We start from the raw sequence: 10,000 nt of genomic DNA, 5'->3' as shown, positions 1-10,000 counted from the left end.
GCTTCCTTGCATTGTTGCAGGGGTCTACCATCGAACGACATGTGGAGTTGTCGGGCCCAATACTTTCTGGACTGCTTACTGTTGCCGATTTTTGTGCCCTTGAAAATGGTGAGGTTGTCAGCCTGCCTCTTAAGCTGAGTGATTGTCGGTCGGGTGGCTGCAAAAGCGCACGCTGGATTGCTAGATTGGGCCACCGTCTGGTACCGTCGTAATCTCATGGCCGGAACAACCGTTCTAAAGCATGGCACTCCAAGCCCACCCTCTTCTACTGCAGCGTAGAAGAAGCCAAGCGGCGCATCTAGAGGCAGCGCCAGCCATCTCCTTACCGCAGAACGGACCACTCTATCAATTGTCAACAGTGTTTTCGCCGAAATTGGGCCGAGCACTAGTCGATGGTATAAACGAGGCAAAAGGTAAAACCTAAGCACAACCAGACGCTGCTGAGGTTTCAAGGGCGCCTTAGACACTCTCTCGAGAAGAATGGCCAACTGTCTTCTTACTAGACCCTTCTCAAGGCCCTTGACACCGAAGTGTACACCCAAGTAGCGCCATGTAGACGTGCAGTTCGTCGTTGCCAGACGTTCCCCATTCACAAAGAAGTCAATGTCTGTTCGGATCTTGGACCTCTTCTGCCAACCCGATGGCTCGGACCTCTTCTGCCAACCCGATGGCCCCGGCTGACGCGGTTTTTGCCGCCCCGGCTGACGCAGTTCGGACTTTGCACTTTTTGGCTGAGCCTGGCTGGCGGCCCACTCACTCGATCGCCATGTCTGTTTGCCACAGTTTTCCCGGTGGTGCCGCACCCGGGCTCGCCCCGGCAGACGCGTTTTTTTTTTCCTTCGCCCCGGCAGACGTGGTTCCCCCCCCCCTCCGTCTTTCTTTTTGTTTTTTTTTTTCGCCGCGGCTGAAGTGGATTTTTCGGTGCCTCGACGCCCCGGTAGTCGCGGTTTTTCCGTTTCCGCACGGCCCCGGCTGACGCTGCTCGGTCACAGTCGCCTTTTGTGAGGATTGCAGACTTCTTGAGCGCGGGTGTTTTTTTTTTTGTTGTTGTTGTTGTTTTATTACGCATTCGCTCCAGCAGACGCTGTTTAGACTTTTTGTTTCCTCTTTTATCCTGCGACGAGGTGACGAGGTTTATTCGGTGCCCCGCCGCCCCGGCTGAAGTGATTTTTCCTGTCCCGTGCCGCCCCGGCTGACGCGGTTGGGACTTCGCGTTTGTTCGGCCGCCACGGGTTTTGGCGCACTCGCTCGGTTGCTTGTTGTTGCCACTTGTTGCGAACCCAGGTTTCTTGAGCGAGCGCGGGCGTTTTTTCTTCCTTTCTTTCTTTGTTCTATGTGTTAGCGAATCGGCCTTTAATATCACACGAGGACTCACAACCAACAATTTTCAGTTTGAAGTGTAAAAAATCTGCAGGTGTTGACGTAACTGACTTGCCCCGTACCCTTGAGTACATCCATGAAGTTCTCGTAGTACTACTAAATCGCATTATTCCAAGTGGAGAAATTCCCATAAACTTGCAAACCTCTACACGAAAATCGGTGCGCGTGATAAAGTTGAAAATTATCGTCCGATATCAAATGTGCCTTCTATAACACAAATTCTAGGAAAAAAAAAAAAACACTTGTTCGCCGTTTTCTGCGCCGTGACTGGCAGCACTCCGGCGAAGCGAAACGGGGTCGATTCGAGCACGATATCGGCGTCTTTCGACGTGCTCGCCGGCGACCGTCGCACGAGTACGTCGCACGAGCGCGTCTGCCGGGGCGCCGTTTGCGAAGCCGACGCAAAAGTGGGAACCGCCGCTCGGATGATCGCCGCTTTCGGCAGAGTGAGTGTTGGCACTCCGGGGAAGCGAAACAGCGTGAATGCGCCCACGAAATCGGCGTATTTTGAAGTGCCCGCCGGCGACCGTCGCACGAGTACGGTAAACCGCGTCAGCCGGGGCGTAGTTCGGGACGCCGACGAAAAAGTGGGAAGCGCAACTCGGATCTTCGCCGTTTTTGCAGGAGTGAGTGGCGGCCCTCCTGCGAGACCAAGAAGCATCGATTCGTGCACGAATTCGGCGCCTTTCGACGTGATCGCCGGCGACCGTCGCTCGAGTAGGGCAAACCGCGTCTGCCGGGGCGGGCTTCGGGACGCCGATGCGAAAGTGGGAAACGCTGCTCGGATGTTCGCCGTTTTTGGCCGAGTGAGTGCTGGCACTCGGGCGAAGCCAAACGGGGCCGATTACGGCACGATATCGGCGTCTTTCGACGTGCCCGGCGGCGACCGTCGCACGAGTACGGTAAACCGCGTCAGCCCGGGCGGAGTTCGGGACGCCGATGCGAAAGTGGAGAACGCCGCTCGGATCTTCGCCGTTTTTGGAGGAGTGAGTGGCGGCACTCCGGAGAAGCCAAGGAGCGCCAATTAGCGCACGATATCGGCGTCTTTCGACGCGCTCGCCGGCGACCGTCGAACGAGTAGGGCAAACCGCGTCTGCCGGGGCGGGGTTTACGACGCCGACGCAAAAGTGGGAACCGCCGCTCGGATGTTGGCCGTTTTTGGCAGAGTGAGTGCTGGCACACCGGCGACGCGAAAGAGCGCGAAAGCGCCCACGAAAGTGGCGTATTTGGACGTGCTTGACGGCGACCGCTGCAGGAGTACGAAAAACCACGTCAGCCGGGGCGAGCGACCCACGGCGGTCTGGGTGCTTATCGCTGCTATTATAGGGGCACCCCGGCAGACGCAGAAAAAAAAAATTTTTTTTCGACCTTCTTTTTTGCTGGTCGAGCTCGGGTAACCCAGGTCGCAATGGGAGCCGCGCACGAAAGCGGCGTCGCGAGACGCGTTCGCGGTCGCTAGTCGCACGAGCTCGGCAACCGCGTCAGCCGGCGCGGAGTTCGGGATGCCGACGGCTAAGTGGGTACCGCTGCTCGGATGTTCGCCGTTTTTGGCCGAGTGAGTGCTGGCACTCCGGCGAAGCGAAACGGGGCCGATTCGGGCACGATATCGGCGTATTTCGACGTGCTCGCCGGCGACCGTCGCACGAGTACGGCAAAGCGCGTCTGCCGGGGCGAGGTTTGCGATGCCGACGAAAAAGTGGGAAGCGCCGCTCGGATCTTCGCCGTTTTTGCAGGAGTGAGTGGCGGCCCTCCTGCGAGACCAAGAAGCATCGACTCGCGCACGATATCGGTGTCTTTCGACGTGCCCGCCGGCCACCGCCGCACGAGTACGGCAAACCGCGTATGCCGGGGCGGGGTTGGCGACGCCGACGCAAAAGTGGGAACCGCCACTAGGATGTTCGCCGTTTTTGGCAGAGTGAGTGCTGGCACACCGGCGACGCGAAAGAGCGCGAAAGCGCCCACGAAAGTGGCGTATTTGGACGTGCTTGACGGCGACCGCTGCAGGAGTACGAAAAACCACGTCAGCCGGGGCGAGCGACCCACGGCGGTCTGGGTGCTTATCGCTGCTATTATAGGGGCACCCCGGCAGACGCAGAAAAAAAAAATTTTTTTTCGACCTTCTTTTTTGCTGGTCGAGCTCGGGTAACCCAGGTCGCAATGGGAGCCGCGCACGAAAGCGGCGTCGCGAGACGCGTTCGCGGTCGCTAGTCGCACGAGCTCGGCAACCGCGTCAGCCGGCGCGGAGTTCGGGATGCCGACGGCTAAGTGGGTACCGCTGCTCGGATGTTCGCCGTTTTTGGCCGAGTGAGTGCTGGCACTCCGGCGAAGCGAAACGGGGCCGATTCGGGCACGATATCGGCGTATTTCGACGTGCTCGCCGGCGACCGTCGCACGAGTACGGCAAAGCGCGTCTGCCGGGGCGAGGTTTGCGATGCCGACGAAAAAGTGGGAAGCGCCGCTCGGATCTTCGCCGTTTTTGCAGGAGTGAGTGGCGGCCCTCCTGCGAGACCAAGAAGCATCGACTCGCGCACGATATCGGTGTCTTTCGACGTGCCCGCCGGCCACCGCCGCACGAGTACGGCAAACCGCGTATGCCGGGGCGGGGTTGGCGACGCCGACGCAAAAGTGGGAACCGCCACTAGGATGTTCGCCGTTTTTGGCAGAGTGAGTGCTGGCACTCCGGCGAAGCGAAAGAGCGCGAATGCGCCCACGAAAGTGGCGTGTTTGGACGTGCTTGACGACGACCACCGCAGGAAAACGAAAAACCACGTCAGCCGGGGCGAGCGACCCATGGCGGTCTGGGTGCTTATCGCTGCTATTATAGGGGCACCCCGGCAGACGCAAAAAAAAAAAATTTTTTTTTCGACATTCTTTCTTGCTCGTCGACCTCGGGTGACCCAGGTCGCAGTGGGAGCCGCGCACGAAAGCGGCGTCGCGAGACGGCTTCGCGGTCGCTAGTCGCACGAGCTCGGCAACCGCGTCTGCCGGGGCGGAGTTCGGGACGCCGACGGCTAAGTGGGAACCGCCGCTCGGATGTTCGCCGTTTGTGGCCGAGTGAGTGCTGGCACTCCGGCGAAGCCAAACGGGGCCGATTCCGGCACGATATCGGCGTCTTTCTACGTGCTCGCCGGCGACCGTCGCACGAGTACGGCAAAGTGCGTCTGCCGGGGCGGGGTTTGCGACGCGTACGCAATAGTGAGAACCGTCGCTCGGATGTTCGTCGTCTTTCGCCGAGCCAGTGCTGGCACTCCGGCGAAGCCGAACGGAGCCGATTCGGGCACGATATCGGCGTCTTTCCACGTGCTCGCCGGCGACCGTCGCACGAGTACGGTAAACCGCGTCAGCCGGGGCGGAGTTCGGGACGCCGATGCGAAAGTGGGAAGCGCCGCTCGGATCTTCGCCGTTTTTGGAGGAGTCAGTGGCGGCACTCCGGTGAAGCCAAGGTGCGCCAATTCGCGCACGATATCGGCGTCTTTCGACGTGCCCGCCGGCCACCGTCGCACGAGTACGGCAAACCTCGTCTGCCGGGGCGGGGTTTGCGACGCCGACGCAAAAGTGGGAACCGCCGCTCGGATGTTCGCCGTTTTTGGCAGAGTGAGTGCTGGCACTCCGGCGAAGCGAAAGAGCGTGAATGCGCCCACGAAAGTAGCGTATTTGGACGTGCTTGACGGCGACCGCCGCAGGAGTACGAAAAACCACGTCAGCCGGGGCGAGCGACCCACGGCGGTCTGGGTGCTTATCGCTGCTATTATAGGGGCACCCCGGCAGACGCAGAAAGAAAAAAAAAAAAAAATGGGGACATGGCGTGCGTCACCGTGCGGCTTCGCAGCGTTGCCGAAGTCGCCGAGCCCTTCGACTGAGCCGAACGGCGGACAGGGAACGTTGGTCGGCCGTTCTAACCTGTCGGTGCCACGCCGAGACGTCGTTAAGGAAAACCGCGTCGTGGGCCTCTACGACGCCGTCGAGTCGTTGTACGTTTGGTGTCCAGCGTGTCGGCGGCGAGTAGCGGACACGTCGTTCACGACTTCGGTCTTTCGCAGTCGACGCGAACTTGCGGAGAGTCGTGGTGCCTCACGTTTTCGGCAGAAACCGCGGCGGAATTTTCCCGTGCGTGCGCGCACGACCTCGGTGCTGTGCCGTCAGCGTAGTGTTGCACAAACTCGTGGCCTACCCAAGGTGCGGTACGTTTGCGGCCGTATCCTCGGTGGGAATTTCGTGAGTAGGGTCGCAAATTCTACGACCTCGGCGGGTTTGAGAGCGACGTAGACTTGTGGCACGCTCAACGTGCCACACGTTTCGGGGCACACCCGCGGTGAAATTTTCTCGAGTACGCTCGTATTAGTGCCCAAGGAGGTCTGGGTACTTATCGCTGCTATTATGTGGGGGTTCTCGTGAGCGGCGTACGCGAAAGCGACCGGGTGTCTGATATGCGGCGGGCTTCGGCCTCGTCAAGCGTGTCCTCGGGTCTGCTCCAGGGGAATCCACGGCAGTCGTCTGCAGCCTCATCCGCTTGATGCGTTAGGGGCTGGTTGTCGGACGGTGCCGTTTTACCACGATATCGAGGTGTGTTCCGTGTCGTCCTCGGGCGATTCAGATGCGAAAGCGCCGAAGACGCGGGCGTGACCCGTCGTCTGGCGGCTTTGCAGTCTCGGCTCCGTTGCTAGTTCCGGCCGGTCCACCGACAGTGCAGCGGGCTTGGGCAACCCGCACGGCGCGACCGAGTCGATGCAACGAAAAAGAGCGAGCATGAACGTGCTTCTTGCCGCACGGCTCCCACTCGTCTTTCGGGAAGGTTGTGCCGTAGCGAGCTCGAACGCCGTCATCTCGGAGTGCAAAATAAGCGTGTTGGGGCGCCTGAAGGTGGCCTCCGCCGCACACAGACTGCGTCCGGCCCGCCGAAGGCGAGGACGGACGCGCAGTCGAACGATTACCTGGTTGATCCTGCCAGTAATCATATGCTTGTCTCAAAGATTAAGCCATGCATGTCTAAGTACATGCCGAAATAAGGCGAAACCGCGAATGGCTCATTAAATCAGTTATGGTTCCTTAGATCGTTTCTTCCTACTTGGATAACTGTGGCAATTCTAGAGCTAATACATGCAGTGAGCCTGGAGCCCTTTGGGTAACGGGTGCTTTTATTAGACCAAGATCGATCGGGTTTCGGCCCGTATTGTGTGGTGACTCTGGATAACTTTGTGCTGATCGCATGGCCACGAGCCGGCGACGTTTCTTTCAAGTGTCTGCCTTATCAACTTTCGATGGTAGGTTACTTGCTTACCATGGTTGTTACGGGTAACGGAGAATCAGGGTTCGATTCCGGAGAGGGAGCCTGAGAAACGGCTACCACATCCAAGGAAGGCAGCAGGCGCGCAAATTACCCACTCCCGGCACGGGGAGGTAGTGACGAAAAATAACAATACGGGACTCTTTTGAGGCCCCGTAATTGAAATGAGTACACTCTAAATCCTTTAACGAGGATCAATTGGAGGGCAAGTCTGGTGCCAGCAGCCGCGGTAATTCCAGCTCCAATAGCGTATACTAAAGCTGCTGCGGTTAAAAAGCTCGTAGTTGGATCTCAGTTCCAGACGAGTAGTGCATCTACCCGATGCGACGGCTCGGACTGAACATCATGCCGGTTCTTTCTTGGTGCACTTCATTGTGTGCCTCGAGATGGCCGGTGCTTTTACTTTGAAAAAATTAGAGTGCTCAACGCAGGCGAGTCGCCTGAATAAACTTGCATGGAATAATAGAACAAGACCTCGTTTCTGTTCTGTTGGTTTTTGGAATACGAGGTAATGATTAAGAGGGACGGACGGGGGCATTCGTATTGCGGCGCTAGAGGTGAAATTCTTGGACCGTCGCAAGACGAACTACTGCGAAAGCATTTGCCAAGAATGTTTTCATTGATCAAGAACGAAAGTCAGAGGTTCGAAGGCGATCAGATACCGCCCTAGTTCTGACCATAAACGATGCCAACCAGCGATCCGCCTGAGTTACTCAAATGACTCGGCGGGCAGCTTCCGGGAAACCAAAGTATTTGGGTTCCGGGGGAAGTATGGTTGCAAAGCTGAAACTTAAAGGAATTGACGGAAGGGCACCACCAGGAGTGGAGCCTGCGGCTTAATTTGACTCAACACGGGAAAACTTACCCGGCCCGGACACTGGGAGGATTGACAGATTGAGAGCTCTTTCTTGATTCGGTGGATGGTGGTGCATGGCCGTTCTTAGTTGGTGGAGCGATTTGTCTGGTTAATTCCGATAACGAACGAGACTCTAGCCTATTAAATAGGTGCGGGGTTCCCAGCACCTTACAACCTTCTTAGAGGGACAAGCGGCTCCTAGCCGCACGAAACAGAGCAATAACAGGTCTGTGATGCCCTTAGATGTCCGGGGCCGCACGCGCGCTACACTGAAGGAAGCAGCGTGTCTTTATCCCTGTCTGAAAAGACTGGGTAACCCGTGGAACTTCTTTCGTGATTGGGATAGGGGCTTGCAATTGTTCCCCTTGAACGAGGAATTCCCAGTAAGCGCGAGTCATAAGCTCGCGTTGATTACGTCCCTGCCCTTTGTACACACCGCCCGTCGCTACTACCGATTGAATGATTTAGTGAGGTCTTCGGACCGATGTCCGGCGCGGCCTTTCGGTTGCGCCGGTCTGTTGGAAAGATGACCAAACTTGATCATTTAGAGGAAGTAAAAGTCGTAACAAGGTTTCCGTAGGTGAACCTGCGGAAGGATCATTAACGGATTGTGAAGGGTGAGCGCCTCAGCTGCGTCTGCGCCCGACACTTTCTGCCGCTGACCCCGTTTGGACGCGGGGTCGGCTTTTCCCCACGGGGCTGCCTGAATGTGGAGCGGCACCCCGTGACAAATTGTTGCGCCCAGCGGACGCCAACACCGCGACCTTGGACGGTCGGCCAGGTGGCGGACGCGGGTACAAACGGCGCAACGCACTCATAGGTCGGCTTTCGACCCGCCACTGCACCGTGGCTCGAAGCGCTCGAAATGCGCGACCCGACCGCTGCGGGACCGCCTAGTACTGTAAACAGGAGCGGCGGAGCGCGAACGGCGAGTCGTGGTTACGTCGGTAGAAGGCGAGGCTGCGCGTTCCCGAAACGCCAGCCGAGTGCCCTCCCGACCGTTCGAGCGTGCAAGAACGAGACCCGACAATCGCGCGGCGACTGCCAAGTACGAGAGGAACGGCACAAGCGTCGGCGGTCGGTCAAGGAACTGGCGATGTGACGGGTCCGCTGTGCACCAGTGCATACCGTCCCGCCGTCCGCGGCAAGCGCCTCCGCGTCCTCGGGTGACGGAGGCTGCCGGTCGGTTCTTGCAGGCGAGGGATCTCGCTGGCACCGGTTCGCGTTGACGCGCGGCCGGTCATGGCACGGCGATGCGACGGCCGAGGTGCGCAGTACTCGATGGAGGAACCGCACGCTCCGATGACCGTCCCGCCCTCCGCGGCGTATGCGTACCGACCGTAATGGTTGCAGCAGCGCCGGCCGGCTTTTGAATTCGCCACACGAAACACGGTGCGAGATCGCGGTTAGGGGAGCGTCGACGTTGCCAGGCGTTTTGCTTGCTGCCGAGGGAAAGGCGGCACGGCCACGTCGCGCTCGTCGCGATTAGCGGGTCTGCGCGCTTTGGGAAGGTGCCGCAACGACTTGCCGAAAGAGGAAGCACGGAAGAACGAGGGACTTGGACGTCCCGACAATTGAACGCACTTGCGGCCAGGCCCTTGCTGGCTTCGTTCTTCCGCCTCGAGTAGGCTCGTACGCGGCTCCGGCGCCGAAAGTGGTCCTTGGCACCGACTTCGGTGGACGTGGGAAGTGCCGCGCAAGTACGGCGCGCCTGGCTCCACCTGTTGGCTAAAGTAGGCAGCCGGATCGGCATTTTGGTGTGCGGTGGCAAACCGTGGATGCGAAAAAAGCTTGTGCGATTTCGTGGAACAAAAAGCGGGGGTCCCCCTTTTTATGCGGAGGAGACCGACCCGCCTGCCGTGGTGAACCGCGACGCCACGGTAAAAACGGGAGAGGCTTGTCGATGGGACCGTGCATCCCGCGCTCCACGGAGGCCGGGAGGCGGCCGCCCGAGGAAATGTGTAGCCGTCGAGGCCCGCATCTGCGTGCACTCTTATCCAAATGGGTGTACCGCAGGCATTTTCTGGTTAGGCGGGCCAATGAGAGCGAGCACACAACGATACCTACGGGTCCGGCTTGGAGAACCGGCTTCGACGCCTCCCGAGTATTTATAGAGGGGTGGACCACGAAAGCACTCGCAAGTAGCGAAAGCGAAACGCCGTCCGAAACACACCGTTTGCTCGATTTGCGGCAGCCGAAAAAGGCGCGGCAGAGTTTTGGAGTCCAAGCGTGCGCTGAAAAGCGCCCTTCTTGGCCACTGTTTGGCCGAGTGCCAGAAACGTTTGGTTTTGACTGTACGGAATTGAACAAACACTTTTTCACGACTCTAAGCGGTGGATCACTCGGTTCTCGGGTCGATGAAGAACGCAGCCAGCTGCGAGACTTGGTGTGAATTGCAGGACACACTGAGCACTGATTCTTTGAACGCACATTGCGGCCTTGGGTCTTCCCTTGGCTTCGTCTGTCTGAGGGTCGGATCA

At 58.7% G+C, this 10,000-nt stretch overlaps 2 non-coding genes across 2 annotated transcripts; both read left to right on the top strand.

Annotated features, from left to right (window-relative positions):
* The first annotated feature begins 6,308 nt into the window (after window positions 1-6,308).
* LOC142794289 (small subunit ribosomal RNA) lies at window positions 6,309-8,123 on the top strand. Its single transcript, XR_012892226.1, has one exon. It is a non-coding gene; the product is annotated as a small subunit ribosomal RNA (ribosomal RNA).
* A 1,719-nt stretch (window positions 8,124-9,842) lies between these two features.
* On the top strand, window positions 9,843-9,995 carry LOC142794300 (5.8S ribosomal RNA). The gene has a single exon (XR_012892232.1). It is a non-coding gene; the product is annotated as a 5.8S ribosomal RNA (ribosomal RNA).
* The last annotated feature ends 5 nt before the right edge of the window (window positions 9,996-10,000 follow it).

The sequence above is a fragment of the Rhipicephalus microplus genome, unplaced genomic scaffold (genome assembly GCF_043290135.1).
Source record: "Rhipicephalus microplus isolate Deutch F79 unplaced genomic scaffold, USDA_Rmic scaffold_396, whole genome shotgun sequence".
NCBI classification, from domain to species: domain Eukaryota; kingdom Metazoa; phylum Arthropoda; class Arachnida; order Ixodida; family Ixodidae; genus Rhipicephalus; species Rhipicephalus microplus.
The sequence above is the reverse complement of the archived record's forward strand: the minus strand, read 5'-3'. Positions and strand labels throughout refer to the sequence as shown.